Source organism: Monodelphis domestica, chromosome 1, assembly GCF_027887165.1.
Source record: "Monodelphis domestica isolate mMonDom1 chromosome 1, mMonDom1.pri, whole genome shotgun sequence".
In the NCBI taxonomy this organism is placed as follows: domain Eukaryota; kingdom Metazoa; phylum Chordata; class Mammalia; order Didelphimorphia; family Didelphidae; genus Monodelphis; species Monodelphis domestica.
The window spans coordinates 388,731,925-388,745,657 of NC_077227.1; the positions used below are offsets into that span (position 1 = coordinate 388,731,925).

General features: G+C 43.1%; 1 protein-coding gene across 1 annotated transcript in view; it reads left to right on the forward strand.

The window, feature by feature from the left end:
• Positions 1 to 11,479: 11,479 nt before the first annotated feature.
• CDHR2 (cadherin related family member 2) overlaps positions 11,480 to 13,733 on the forward strand; it is a 63,137-nt gene continuing 60,883 nt past the window's right edge. The window contains exon 1 of the mRNA XM_007474114.2: positions 11,480 to 11,577. The gene's annotated coding sequence lies outside the window, so the exon portion shown is untranslated. The remainder of the gene's footprint in view (positions 11,578 to 13,733) is intronic.

Consider the following 13,733-nt stretch of genomic DNA (forward strand, 5'->3'; position numbering starts at 1 on the left):
ATGTTTCAGGTCACACAAATGGCCCAATGGAAGATCAGAAGAGGAAGAGACTACCTGAGAAGGTTCCTGAGGGGTCATTGGTGAGGAGAGGGAGGACTTCCAAGTTGGAGGAATGCTATGAGCAATTAAAATCATGGATGTTGGGGATAGGGGATAGTGATGAGAACAGTATGATCAGAATGCAAGGTGTTAGATTTAAAATGGTTGAAGGCCTTAAACTGTAACAGTTAAAAGAGTGATGTTATAAACTGTAGTGAGTTAAAATGGTGGAAGATATAAATTGTGATAGATATAAGAGAGGGTGAGTAAATTTGACCGCAGAAAATATGTTTCACTACAGTGTCTTGGTTTTTAAATCAAATATAAGGTGGTCGCCAGGGAAATATTCCCAATTATTCAAATACCCAAGTCAACTGGGTTTTATAGAGATTTTAATTAATACAAATGTGGAATTAAAGAAAAGAGAGAAAGAGAGAAAAAGGAAATAAGTATGAAGGGCCTTAAGAGAGAGAGATCAGTCAGTCAGTCTTTTAACACTCACCACAAGGTCTGTCTAAGCAAGGATTCTAGTGACACCAGGCCAGCTCCATCTCAGCTGACTTCACCAGAGAGAGTTCCAGCCAGAGTCCTCCTTAAAGAGCCTTCCAGCCAGAGACTGTTCTAAAGGGCCTCTCTCCAGAGCCTCCAGAGGGACAGAGTCCCCTCAGAGGAGCTCCAGCAAGACCTCCTTAGAGATTGTCCTCCAAGAGCTTCCCTTCTCCAGAGCCTCTCTCAAGAGATTCTTCCCAAGCGATCCTTATCAGAGATCCTTCAAAAGGATTTTTTTTTCCTCAAGAGATTCTGCTTTTTTTTTATATAAGGGTTTTTCTCCTATGTCACCTCCCCTAAGTCCTTACATCTACCAATCACTGTAGACGTTTTCCAAAGGACTGCCCATCTGAATTCCTGCTAAGTTGACTAATCTCCTCAGTAAGTCTGAACCAGTGAAAACACAGCTGAGTCAACTAATCTCATTAAGAGAAAACTTGCCTGACCCTTTTAGGTACCTAGCATCCCATTGTATCAATTCTAGAAACAGGCCTGGCTCAAAGAACTCCCTGCCTCATCTTAAGCATGGGTCCAAGTACTTTCATTGTTTAGCAAGGAGTTTTCTCCCCTAAAGCAGTCTTAAGTATGGGTGGAGTAGAGGTCCTCCCATTTCTGATCCTGGAGAGTTCTCACATCAAAATGGGGAATGTTTCCCAGTAGGGAATTTGTTCCAATGGGGGATTCCTCAATGTGGACATTTTTAACATTCACAAGTCTGAGAACTTTCAAGATTTACAAAGGTAAGTGAAAACTATCAAAATTAGCTCTTAACATCCTTCCCAGGGGTTTGGTGCTTTATAATTACAAAACAATTTCTCATCAAATTTCCAACAACACTATTAGGCTTTCCTCACACCAGCCATGGCCTAAATAGTACAAATATCATTATCCCCATTGCATAGGAAGAGGCTGACATTGTAAAGTAGAATCTCAGAATGATATAACTAGAAATGTCTTTAGAATTTAGAATTTAGACTATTTGGGCTGAGAAGAAGCTTAGGACACAGAATGCCAAAAATGGAAAGGGCCTCAGAAAACTGAATTTAGGCCTTGGAAGGAACCTTAGAACATAGAATGTTAGCATCATAAGATGCCTGAGAACAGAGACCTGGAAGAACTGGAAAGAAATCTTAGACTATACATTGAATAAAGCCTGTGGTTTTACAGATAGGAAAATTGAGGCTCAGAGAGAGAAAAAGATATCTAGCCTTTTCTATTGGTGGGACTAGGACTAGGCAGAATTCATGTTCCCTGATTCTTTCTACTACTCCATGCTGACTTTTTATTTTTTTTTAATGTTTCATTTTCATTTTATTTTTTCCTCCTTGGATTACTTATTTTTTACCCATTACACATAATAACTAATTTACACATAAGTTTTTTTAAGTTATGTAATCCAAATCACCCCCCCCCCCCCCTTTCTTCTTCCTTTCCTGCTCCTGGAGCTGGCAAGCAATTCAATCTGGGTTATACATATTGTAAAAGGGAATTCTTAATCCCTTTCTTCTAATTTAACTGGGGACCTGGAGGTCCTTTTACCATAGAGATGTGTAAAGATATACCAGCCCACAGCGAAAGGAAGTAGAAACCAGAGAGACAGGAAGTGAGGTAAGAAGGGGATATAAAAGGCCAGCACAAGGCCTGTGAGGGGCTTTTGACCTTTTTTGGGTTGGGAGGTGGAGGGTAGTTGGTTGCTAATGGTGTGGGTTGGTGATTAGTTGGTGGTTGAGAGATAGATAGATAGATAGATAGATAGATAGATAGATAGATAGATAGTGTAGCATACCAGGCATATCAGCATCTTAAAAGTATTATTGATGTATTGACATGGTATCTTATGTGTTCATATACCAGACTCATGGTCATATGATTATTGTATTTCCAAATCTTCAATCCAAAGGACAGAGGAATTCCTGGGCAGGACAATATTTGCCAGAGGGTCCTAGCTCACACCTTGTTGGACCACATTTTCCATTTTGCCTTTCCAAGTCACATGTTTGTTTAACCTCCTCCTTTTTGATTATGTGATTGTTAATTGAGCCAGTGTTAAAGCCTATGTCATGTCACATGTTCATTGGCTACCTCCCATTCCACATTCCTAAACTCTTCAATAAAAATTTGAAGGCATGTGTAGTGTCCTCTCTCAATTCCATCAGAGGGTCATGCATAATGGAGCCCATATTTTTTAACTCTTTGCCTCTGAGTCTTTATTCCTTTGTCTCTCTCTTTCTCTTCTCTATCCATTTTCCCTCAGTTTCCAATCTCCTTCTCAGGTGTCCACCCACGAGAATTTTGATATGTAACTACAGGAGGTTACAGATAGATAGATAGATATTGATTCTGCCTGGTGAGCTGAGCTGAAGGGTAATCAGCTAAATTTTCTGTAATGGCATTTATAGGTAGTTATAGGTAGATATATGATAACGAATTAGGTATTAGGCAATTTCTTTGTCTACCTTTCCTATATTTCTCTCCTTTACTATATTTATTTTACTGTATTCTTTTACTATCTATTTTAATAAAACTTAATTGTTAATTGTTAAAAGCTGATAGAAGTTTTCTTTTCTCTGGCTTAAAGGGATAACATCAATTTACACCTCTACTATATTCTCATTAAAACTCAAGTTATTAAAAGCTGCTCTCTTATTTTGTCAAAACTCCTACTTTAACTGTTACAATATATTATCACACAAAACACTTTTCTATATTATTCATTTTTGTGAGTGAATAATCCTACAAAAACAAACCCCCAAATCATATACCCAAATAAGCAAGTGACAAATCATGTTATAATCTGCATTTATACTCCCACAATTCTTTCTCTGAAGGTGGATATCATTCTCTCTCATAAGTCCCTCAGAATTGTCCTGGGTTATTGTATTGCTGTTAGTAGCAAAATCTATTGCATTTGATCATTTCACAATATTGCTTTTACTGTGTACAGTGTTTTCCTGGTTCTGTTTATATCACTCTACATCAGTACATATAGGTCTTTTCAGCTCTTTCTGAAATCATCCTGTTCATCATTCCTTATAGCGCAATAATATTCCATCACCATCATATACCACAATTTGTCCAGGCATTCCCCAGTTGAGGGTATGATATCCCTTTAGATTCTAGTTCTCTGACACCACAAAAAGAGCTGCTTTAAATATTTTGTACAAGCAGATCTTTTCCCATCTGACTTTATTTTTTTTTAACCCTTACCTTCTGCCTTGGAATCAATACTTCGTATTGATTCCAAGGCAGAAGAGGGCAATGGGGTTAAGTGATTTTTCCAGGGTCCCACAGCTAAGGAATGTCTCCAGGGCTGGCTCTCTATCCATTGAACCACCTAGCTACCCTCTGACTCTGTTTTTCACTGTACTAATTGCTTTTCTGAATAGTCTGGACCTGGGTGTCTCCTCACTCTCATTCTGAGACTTGGAAATAGGGATGAAAAAGATGAAAAGAACCGTTTAAGGCCACCCAGATGGGGAAGATGAGAGGTAATTGGTTAGAACAGTCACTCTTATGTTGATCTGGGTAATTGCCTGTTGTTGGCTCCAAAGGTCTGGGTGTGGCAAATTGTTCACAGGGCTGGGACCTCTTGAAGACTGGAATATGAGTCCAGAAGGTCAGACATTAGAAAAAGATGGGAGATCAAGAACTATGGCATTCAACCTTTGCCATTCTTATCTCTGTTAGAGTGGAAAGGGGTTTCTTTACTTTGGAGCAGGTATTGATGGCGAGTAGGTTGAGAAAAACTTCCTGGAAAAGATGGCATTTGAAATGAACATTAAAGAAGAAAAGGGGATTCTAAGAGGAGGGTATTACATGAGCAAAGGCTTGGAGGGGGGACAGCTGGGTAGCTCAGTGGATTGAGAGCCAGGCCTAGAGATGGGAGGTCCTGGGTTCAAATCTGGCTTCAGACACTTCCCAGCTGTGTGACCCTGGGCACCCCATTGCCTAGCCCTTACCACTCTTCTGCCTTGGAGACAATACACAGTATTGGTTCCAAGACAGAAGGTAAGGGTTTAAAAAAAAGAAAAGGTTTGGAGGCAGGAAAATGTAGAGTATCTAGGGGAGAACAACAGTCTGTTTCATTTGTCTAGATTTATGATGGTAAACCTAAGGCACATGTGCTGGAGGGGGCTTCTTCCTTCCCTCTTTCCACCATACCTGAGGACATTTTTCCTATCGCCTACCCCTTGCCCAACAGCCCAATGGGAGTGCTTTCTCCCTCCCCTGTCTGGAATAAGGGGGTGACACATGCAATATGAGGGTTGAAGTTTGGGCATTGGTCTCTAAAAGGTTTGCCATCACTGGTATAGTCTGTAGGAAGGGAAGTATTGGGAAGTACAGTTGTAAGAAGTAGAGTGGGTTCAAATTATGGAGAGTGGACCAGTGGTAACCCAAGTCCCTTCCATACAAATGTATATTCGTATGACTCTATCAAGATGAGACAGAAGAGAGGAGATATATGTTCAGCCTTGCCTGCCTCCTCTTGTTTTCATTTGGAGTTTTCTTGGCAAAGATACTGGAGTGGTTTGCTATTTCCTTCTCCAGCTCATTTTACAGATGAGGAAACTGAGGGAAATAGGGTTAAGTGTCTTGCCCAGGACCACATTGCTAGTACGTATCTGAGACTAATTTTTAAATCTGGAAGATGAGTCTTTCTGATTCTAGACCTGGCACTCTATCCACTCTATCACCTAGCTGCCCCAATATGTTTGCTAGCTATCCCTTATTGGTCTTTGTTTAACAAGCGTTTGGTGGGAAAGTGCTAAACTGACTATCAGCTTGCAAATATTTAATGTATAGAAGATAAATATAATTCAAGAGGTAACTAGGGGTACAGTGGGTTGAGTGCCAGGTCTGGAGACAGGAAGACTCATCTCCCTTAATACAAATCTGGCCTCGGGTACCTGGAGTCAAGAAAACTTGAGTTCATGTCTGGCCTTAGATATTTACTTTCTCTGTGACCCTGGGCAAATCTCCTGACCCCTTAACCAACTTAATCTACTGGAGAAGGAAATGGCTGCCCACTCTAGTAACTTTGCCAAGAAAACTTCATGGACAGTATTGGTGTGTTTTGGTCTATAGCAGTGATGGTGAACCTTTTAGAGATGGAGTGCTAGGTCCTGCCCCCCTATCTCCAGTCTGTGTGCTGGGTATGCCCCCCCCCACTCCACCCAGCACCTTACCCCATAGAGGGGAGGGAGGAAGCTCTTCCATTGGGCAGAGGGTGGGTGAAGTGAGGAATGTTCTCAGCAAGTGTAGAGAGGGAGAGGGGAACAGCTCTGCCCTGAGTCCCTCTGGTTTTCTAGTATCGAACTCTGGAGGGCAATTGCAGACATGCCCACAGAGAGGGCTCTATGTGCCCTTTTGGGCACATGTTCCATAGGTTTGCCATCATTGGTCTATAGGGCCATGAAGAATAGGGCACAAATGAAAACACAGCAATGTGCCAAGAACTGAGATAAGCATTTCACAAATATTATCTCAATTGATGTTTACCACAACCATTTGAGGTAGGGGCTATAACCACCCAATTTTACAAATGAGGAAACTGAGGTAGCCATAGCCATAGCTCAGGGTCACCCAATTAGGAAGCATTTCTGACCATATTTGAACTTGGGTTTTTTTGACTGTAGGCACAATGCTCTGATCTAACTGCCTCTAAGGGCTGAAAGGGATGTCACTGATTTTCTATAGGTTTGGATACAAGTTTTTCTTGTACCCATTGTGTGTGTGTGTGTGTGTGTGTCTAGACCTATGATTTTGTTGATACAGAGAATTCCCAGTGTGTGAGCTTCTTCTCTTGGTGCAGATTGGCAACACAATCTGTGACATCAAGATGTGACATCACAAGATGTGACATCAAGCCTTAGAGAGTTTCTTGAAGCACTGAGATGTTAAGCCACTATGATCATATAACTAATATATGTCAGATGTAAAACATGAACTGAGATCTTCCTGTCCACAAGGCCAATCCTCTATTTGCCATGTTTTTTCTCTTTCCTTACAGTGTCTTTTATTAAGATCAGGATTTTACATTTTGAAGTCTTATAGTCCCGAGGACAGCTAGGCGGTTGTAGTAGATACAGTGCTGGGACTGGAGTAAGGAAGACATGAATTCAAATCTAGTATCAGTCACCTACCAGGGTCACACAGCTAGGAAGTATCTGAGGCTAGATTTGAACTCAGGACTTCCTGTCCCTAAGACTTGGTTTTCAATCCACTGTCATCTAGCTATATCCCTCCTAAGCCCCTTTAACTCTAATGCCTTTCTTCTGTTGCTTATTTCTTATTAATCCTGTATATTACTGGTTTGTACTTAGTTGTCTGCTTGTTCTCACCCCATTAGACTGTGACCTCTTAAAAGCAGGAACTATTCTTTACTTTTCTTTGTAATCCCAATATTTAGCACAATGCCTGGTACAATATAGCTGCTTGATAGTCTTTTTTTTTTTAACCTCTTACCTTCGGTCTTGGATTAATACTGTGTGTTGGTTCCAAGGCAGAAGAGTGGTAAGGGCTAGGCAATGGGGATTAAGTGACTTGCCCAGGGTCACACAGCTGGGAAGTGTCAAATGCCACATTTGAACCCAGGACTTCCAGTCTCTAGGCCTGGCTCTCAATCCACTGAGCTACCCAGCTGCCCCCTTGATAGTCTTTTAAATCTCTCCTGATACCAAGCCAGTCAGTCAAGAGCCTCTGATCCAAGGCTTATATATCAAAAGATTATTCATTCCCAGGAGCCTCAGAAGTTCCTGCCAAAGCCCCTGGGTCTATTGTTAATTCTTTTTCTGCCTAAGTTTATGCCATCTTTTTTTTTTTAAGCCACTCCAAGACCTCATTTTCCAAATGAGGGTCGCATTGTCTACTTTGCCCATGTCATCTGGGAGACCGTCAAATGAGATATTTGGAGTATTAGTGCTTCTTCCTCCTCTATAATCTCCCTTTCCTCCTCCTCCTCCTCTCTTTCTATCTCTCCTGTTCCTCTTCTCCCCTGTTTCCCAGTGTGATGCAATGGATAGAGTGCTGACCCTGGAGTCAGGAATACCTATCTGCCTGAGTTCAAATCTGACGTCAGACACTCACATATTAACTGTGTGGCCATGGGCAAGTCATTTAACCTTGTTTGTTCCTCATCTATAAAATGAGATGGAGAAGGAAATAGCAACCTCACCAGTAATTATTCCAAGAAAACCCAAATGGAGTCATAAAGAGGCAGACATGACTGAAATGACTCAATAACAACAAGAGGGCTTCCGTCCTGCCCTACACTCTTAGGGTTACTCAGGTTCCTCTCTGCTGACCAGTAGCATACAGGATTGGCCAGAAAGTGAAAGGTAATTTGGAGTGGCCATCACAGCTCCCAGCTCTGATCCTCCAGCTTCCTAGGGCCTCCCAGAGCCAGCCCTGAATGTCAGGGGTCAGAGGCAGAGATGTGTCCCCAGTGGACCTGGAGATTAGGGGATGTGGAAAGAGTCCTTGTCCAGACACTGGATTTTACTCCAGTTTGTGCCATTTACAAGTGATGCAGCCTTGGCCAGGCCACTTCTTCTGTTTGATCTCTAGTTTCTTCTTCTGTAAAATGGGAACTTGTGGCTCATCTCCCACCTCAGAATCTTTACTAACAACGTGTCCCTGGTACCCTCCTTCTTCCCTACAACCTTTAGAAATATTCTCCCCCTGGAGAGGCTACAGATTGGACAGAAAGGGCCTGGATTTGAAGTCAGAGGACCTGGGTTTGAATCAATTGTGTGATTTTGGACAGTTCATTTAACCTATCTGGGCCTCAGTTTTTTCATCTGTAAAATGACCTTAGATGAGCACTGTATCTATGAGTCTATGTTGTAGAGTTCTTAGACCACAGGACATTTTCAAGGGCCTTCATCAGGGGAAGACTTTTTGCCTCATCCCCAAAGGCAGTTTAAATTAGCATATAATTTGCATATAATTTGCACATGCCCTTGGAGGGACTGCCATATGTATCCCATTACATTCTCTCTGCCCTGCAATGAAGGGGTGGAAAGAGTCCAGGGCTGGGGGTCAGGAAATTTGAATTCTTGTCTCATCTCTCTAAGTTGTGAGATGACCTTGGGCAAGTGACTTTCCCAGTTCCTCATCTGTGAACTGAGGATGATAACAATAACATTGTTCTACCTTTAGATACATACAACTATAGAATATTAACGATGGAAGGGACCTGCAAAGGCATCTAGTCCAACTTCTTCATCTTATTTTTTCAATCCAATTGCATTTATTAAGTTCCTGCTATGTGTCAGATTTTGTGTAAACCAAAAAAGGAAGAAAAAAGAAAGAAAGAAAGAAAAAAGGGATAAAAAGAAAGGAAGAAATGAAGGAAGAAAGAAAAAGATAAATGAAATTGACCTTGAACAGTTTACAAGTATTTCTCTTTTTGTTCCCCAAAGCTAACTCATTTCTCAGCAATTCCCTCATTTTTCAGAGGAGGAAGTTGAATCTGAGGGAGGTTCAAAGTGACTTGCTAAAAGTTACACAGGAAGTAAACAGAATTCGAACCCAAATCCTTTGACTCAAAAGCTAGGGCTCTTCTCTTAATAGTTGTTTGGGCTGAATTAGACTAGTCTTAATTTCACAGACAGGGAAACTGAAGACAGAGAGGGAGAAGTCTTTAGTCCAAAGTAATGGAAAATTGGTGGTAGATGAAGAACTGGAACACTTTTTCCCTTCATATGTTGCCTCCCCACCCCTCCTTGCTGCTGACCCTCCCTCCAAGGACAGAGGAGTGAAATGCCCAGGCCAGAGCCTGGGGCCCATGCACCCTTCTCTGGCCCTCAGCCTCCTCTCAGACCCTCAGCCTGCCTGCTTCCGCCTGGGTGCCCTCTGCACAATGTCCAGTTTGTCTACAATTGGCTCAGAAGGGCTGGGCCCCACACTCACATTTCTAAGCGTTGGAGGACTCTGCCAGGATGGGGCCTAGGCAGGGGGAAGAGACTGGATCCTCTATTTACCCCCCCATAGTTGACCACAGAAACAACTAAGGTAAGCCCCCTTTTCGGTTCTCCCACACCCCACCTTGATCCTCTTTTTCTTTCTTAATTCCTTATTCTATTTCCTGGGAAAAAATGTACCCCAAACAAGTATTTATGCATTGCAGATGCTGAAAAAAAAAAGATTGTTGAATGAAAGAATTGAAAGGAGGACCTGGGGTCCCAATGACCTTTTATTGTTTTGTTGTTGTTCGGCCCTGTCTGACTCTTCATGACCCCAGGAACCATAGCCATTCCTGGGGTTTTCTTGGTAAGGATATTCGCGTTTTGCCATTTCCTTCTCCAGGGGATTCTTTTGTCAATCAATCAGAGGTCAAGTGACTTGCCCAAAGTCACACAGCTAGGAAGTGTATGAGACTGGTTTTGATTCCAGGCCTGGTGCTCTAGCTACTGGGCCAGAGCTGCCCCTCTTGATGACCTAGCTGCCTTGAATCTGCAGAACCAGAGCTGGAAGGGAACTCGGGATACAGAGTCTACATGAACTGGACTGGAACACATTTTAGAGATCCAGGGAACCCTACCTTTTTTTTGTGCATTGGACCCCTTTGGCAGTCTGGTGATGTCTAACACGATTATGGTTTGTTGCCCACATTCATCATTGAACAGAATGTTACATTTCATTTAAAGGTTAATGAAAATAAAGAGGTCATTTTTTCCTCAACCAAGTTTATGGACCTTCAATTAAAAACCCTTGATTTAGTCCAAGCTCTTCATTTTATTTTATTTTATTTATTTTACTTAAAAAACCAAACAAACAAAACCCTACCTTCCATCTTGGAGTGAATACTGTATATTGGCTCCAAGGCAGAAGAGTGGTAAGGGCTAGGCAATGGGGGTCAAGTGACTTGCCCAGGGTCACACAGCTGGGAAGTGTCTGAGACCAGATTTGAACCCAGGACCTTTCATCTCTAGGCCTGGCTCTCAATCCACTCCAACCAGCTGCTCCCCAAGCTCTTCATTTTAAACAGGAGGAAAGCTGAGGCCCAGAAAGGATAACAGGATCACAGATTAAGAACTGCAAGAGATCTCAGAGAACATTTAGCCCAGCCCCTTTCTTGAACAGATGAAGAAATGGGTTTAGAGAGGTTAAATGACTTGTTAGGGATCACACAGCTGGAAAGATCAAAGGCAGGACTTGAACTCAAGTCTTCCTGGTTCTAGGCCTATACCTTGCTTCCTCACCAGAAATAGCCTGCCCAAAGGCCATACAGGTAACATCAATGCCAGGCCTGGAGCCTAGGTCTTTTGATTCTAAGTCCAGAGTTTTCCCTATCTCTTACTCCCCGTCAGGTCATTAAGAGGGAGAAACCACGTCATTCTGGCTTCATTAGTCATTCTCCTTCCTCCTTTCTCCTTCTTGGCTTTAGCAATGGATCTGTTGGCCCACTGGGACCCTGCCTATGGTCAGTCAGAGACAGGCCTGTGGTCTGGGATTTGGGGGGGGGGGTTAAGTTCTGGCTTTTCAGCTGAGAGTATGGGATAAGGGCAGGTTTGGAGGCAGCCACTCTTCTAGATGCTCCCCCTTCTGGAGGTACTCGAACCCAGGGCAGGGAGAAAAGCATGGGTAGGGCTAGCTCTGGGAGCCCTGGGCGGCAAGGCCCCCCATAGTCTTGGGGCCTTTTTCTGAGGTCTTTACCCTTCCATTGGAGGCCATTTCTTGTTGGGCCTCTCCTCTCAACTTTAGCAAATAATCCTTCCCTTTCCCAGAGACCCTTTTCTCTAGGGCCAGCCGTCCGTCCCCTGGTGGTCTGAGAAAAGGCCCTGAGCCTCTCCTGGAAAGCCTTCCTCGCTTCTGAGAACACGGGCAGAAGGCTGAGGAGGGCCAGGCAGGAGGAAGGGCCACTGGCACCGTTAATGATTACCAAGCAGAGGACTAGAGACAAGAAGCCAAAGTCTGTCTGTACAGCTCAGAGTGCCGCGGTTCAAGTCAGGACCAACATCCACCAGAGCAGGGCCTGTGCTGCAGGTATGGGTGTGGACACACAGGGGGGCTGACGTCCAGCTTCTCGCCTGGCCAACGGGGCCGCAGGCCAGTACCCAGAAACTGGCTCCCGGAGGCCCGGGCTTTTAGGGAGCATCTGGGCAGAGATGGGAGGAGTGTGCTGGCTGGGGCAGGAGGAGCTGTGGGCGATATCTGGATAGAGACGGATTCTGGCTTTAGACCCGCAGGCGAGGCATAGGGCCATGGGAAAAACGGGTTCCCAGTTATTCTTGGGTTTAGGAGGCAGGACCCTTCATGGTGAACTTTGCTCATCCCTCCGGTGCCCTGTGCTTCTGCTCTTCCTCTGTGATTCCTTCTCATTACCTTCCTTCATCATGGGGAAACTCTGGGGAGCATGAAAACCAAGATGGAGCGATGGCAATGATCATGGATATGAAGTTAGTGAACTGGGCCATCACTGGTACCTGGGTGACTGAGCAAATTGCTTTATTTTCCTTTCAGCTATTTTCCGATCATGTTCACATCTTCCTGACCCTATTTAGGTTTTTTATTTTTTTGACAAAAATACTGGAGTGGTTTGCCATTTCTTTCTCTAGCTCATTTTATACACGAGGAAATTGAGGTAAACAGGGTTAAGGGACTTGCCTAAGATCACACAGTCTGAAGCTATATTGGAACTCAAGTTCTCTGACTCCAAGAGTACACTCTATCCACTGTGCCACGTAGACCTCAGTTTACTTATCTGTAAAATGAAATTATTAGTGACCCTGGTTAAGTCCGTTGATTACTGCTCTTCTACCTTAGAACCAATACATAGTATTGATTCTAAGATGGAAGGTTAGGTTTTGTTTTGTTTTTTAATGAAGGAACTAGATCAGTGGTTCTCAAAATGTGGTCTGGGGATTCCTGGGAGTTCCTGAGTCCCTTTCAGGGGGTCTACTGAGTTAAAATTTTTCATTGAATGATATTAAAACATTTTAATTTCAAATATGGTAAAAAATGTAAAAACCTTTACCTTCCATCTTAGAATTAATATTATAATAAATATAATAAATGCTAGTTGACTGACTGATTAACAGACAGCTGGGCAGGTATGGTCTTCTTGAGCTGATGGTAATCTAGAACTGTGTGGGCTAGGTCTCCCTGGGCCCCTCATTTTTCCAGGGGGTTTCTGGACTTTAGTGGTGGAGGGTTTGGGCAGTTTAAATGGTCAGAAGCACCTGGGGGAGGGCAGAGGAGGGGCAGCCTCTGGCAGCTTTTATTTCCTTTTGCAGCTGCTGTCAGTTTATTGCACCGAGGGCCATAAATTACTGACACCACCCTAATCAAAGAAGAAAAACAGTATGATTCAGGGTGACTTGACAGTGATGAATCTGGGTTATGAACTAGAAGAATGGTGGCATTTCTAATTTATCTTGTATGTGGTTTGTCCGCCCGTCATTCTTGTGCTTTGTGTCCCCCCTGGACCGAGAATGGCTTGATAGCAGGGACTGGCTTCTGCTTCTCTTTGAGTCCTCAGAGATGAACATAGTGCCCAGCAAAGAAGAGGTACTTAATAAACGTTCATTGACTGCCTGCCTGCCTGCCACTCATGTTAAGGAGGCTAGGAGGTAAATAATGATCTCCCAAAGGAGCCTGAGGAGAAATAGATAGGCATGATGAGAACCAGGAGATAAGTGATATAGAAACCTAGGAAGAAAAGGCATCCAGGAGGAGGAAGGTCCTGGTTAATAATGTCCCAAACTGCAGAGCAATTAAGTAAAAGGAAAACTGGGAAGGGGACAGTACGGGTTAAGAAGAGCAAAAGATCATAGATCTGGAGCTGGAAGGGACTTCTTCATTTTACAGAGGAGGAAAATGATGCCCTTAGAGAGTAAGTATCTTGCCCAAAGGAAGAGAGTGAAGGTAGCAAACATTTATTGAGTACTTATTGTGTATCAGGCACTGTGCTTTGGAAATATTATTTCATTTGATCCTCTGGACAACCGTGAGAATTAGGCACTCTAATGACCCTCATTTTACAGTTGAGGAAACTGAAGCATGTAAAGGTTAAGTGACTTGCCCAGAGTCATGTAGCTACTAAGTATCTAAGGTTAGATTTGAACTCAGGTCTTCACAATTACACACCCAGCGCCATATCCATTGCATCACTTATCAAAGTCCCACAGGTTTTAGAGACA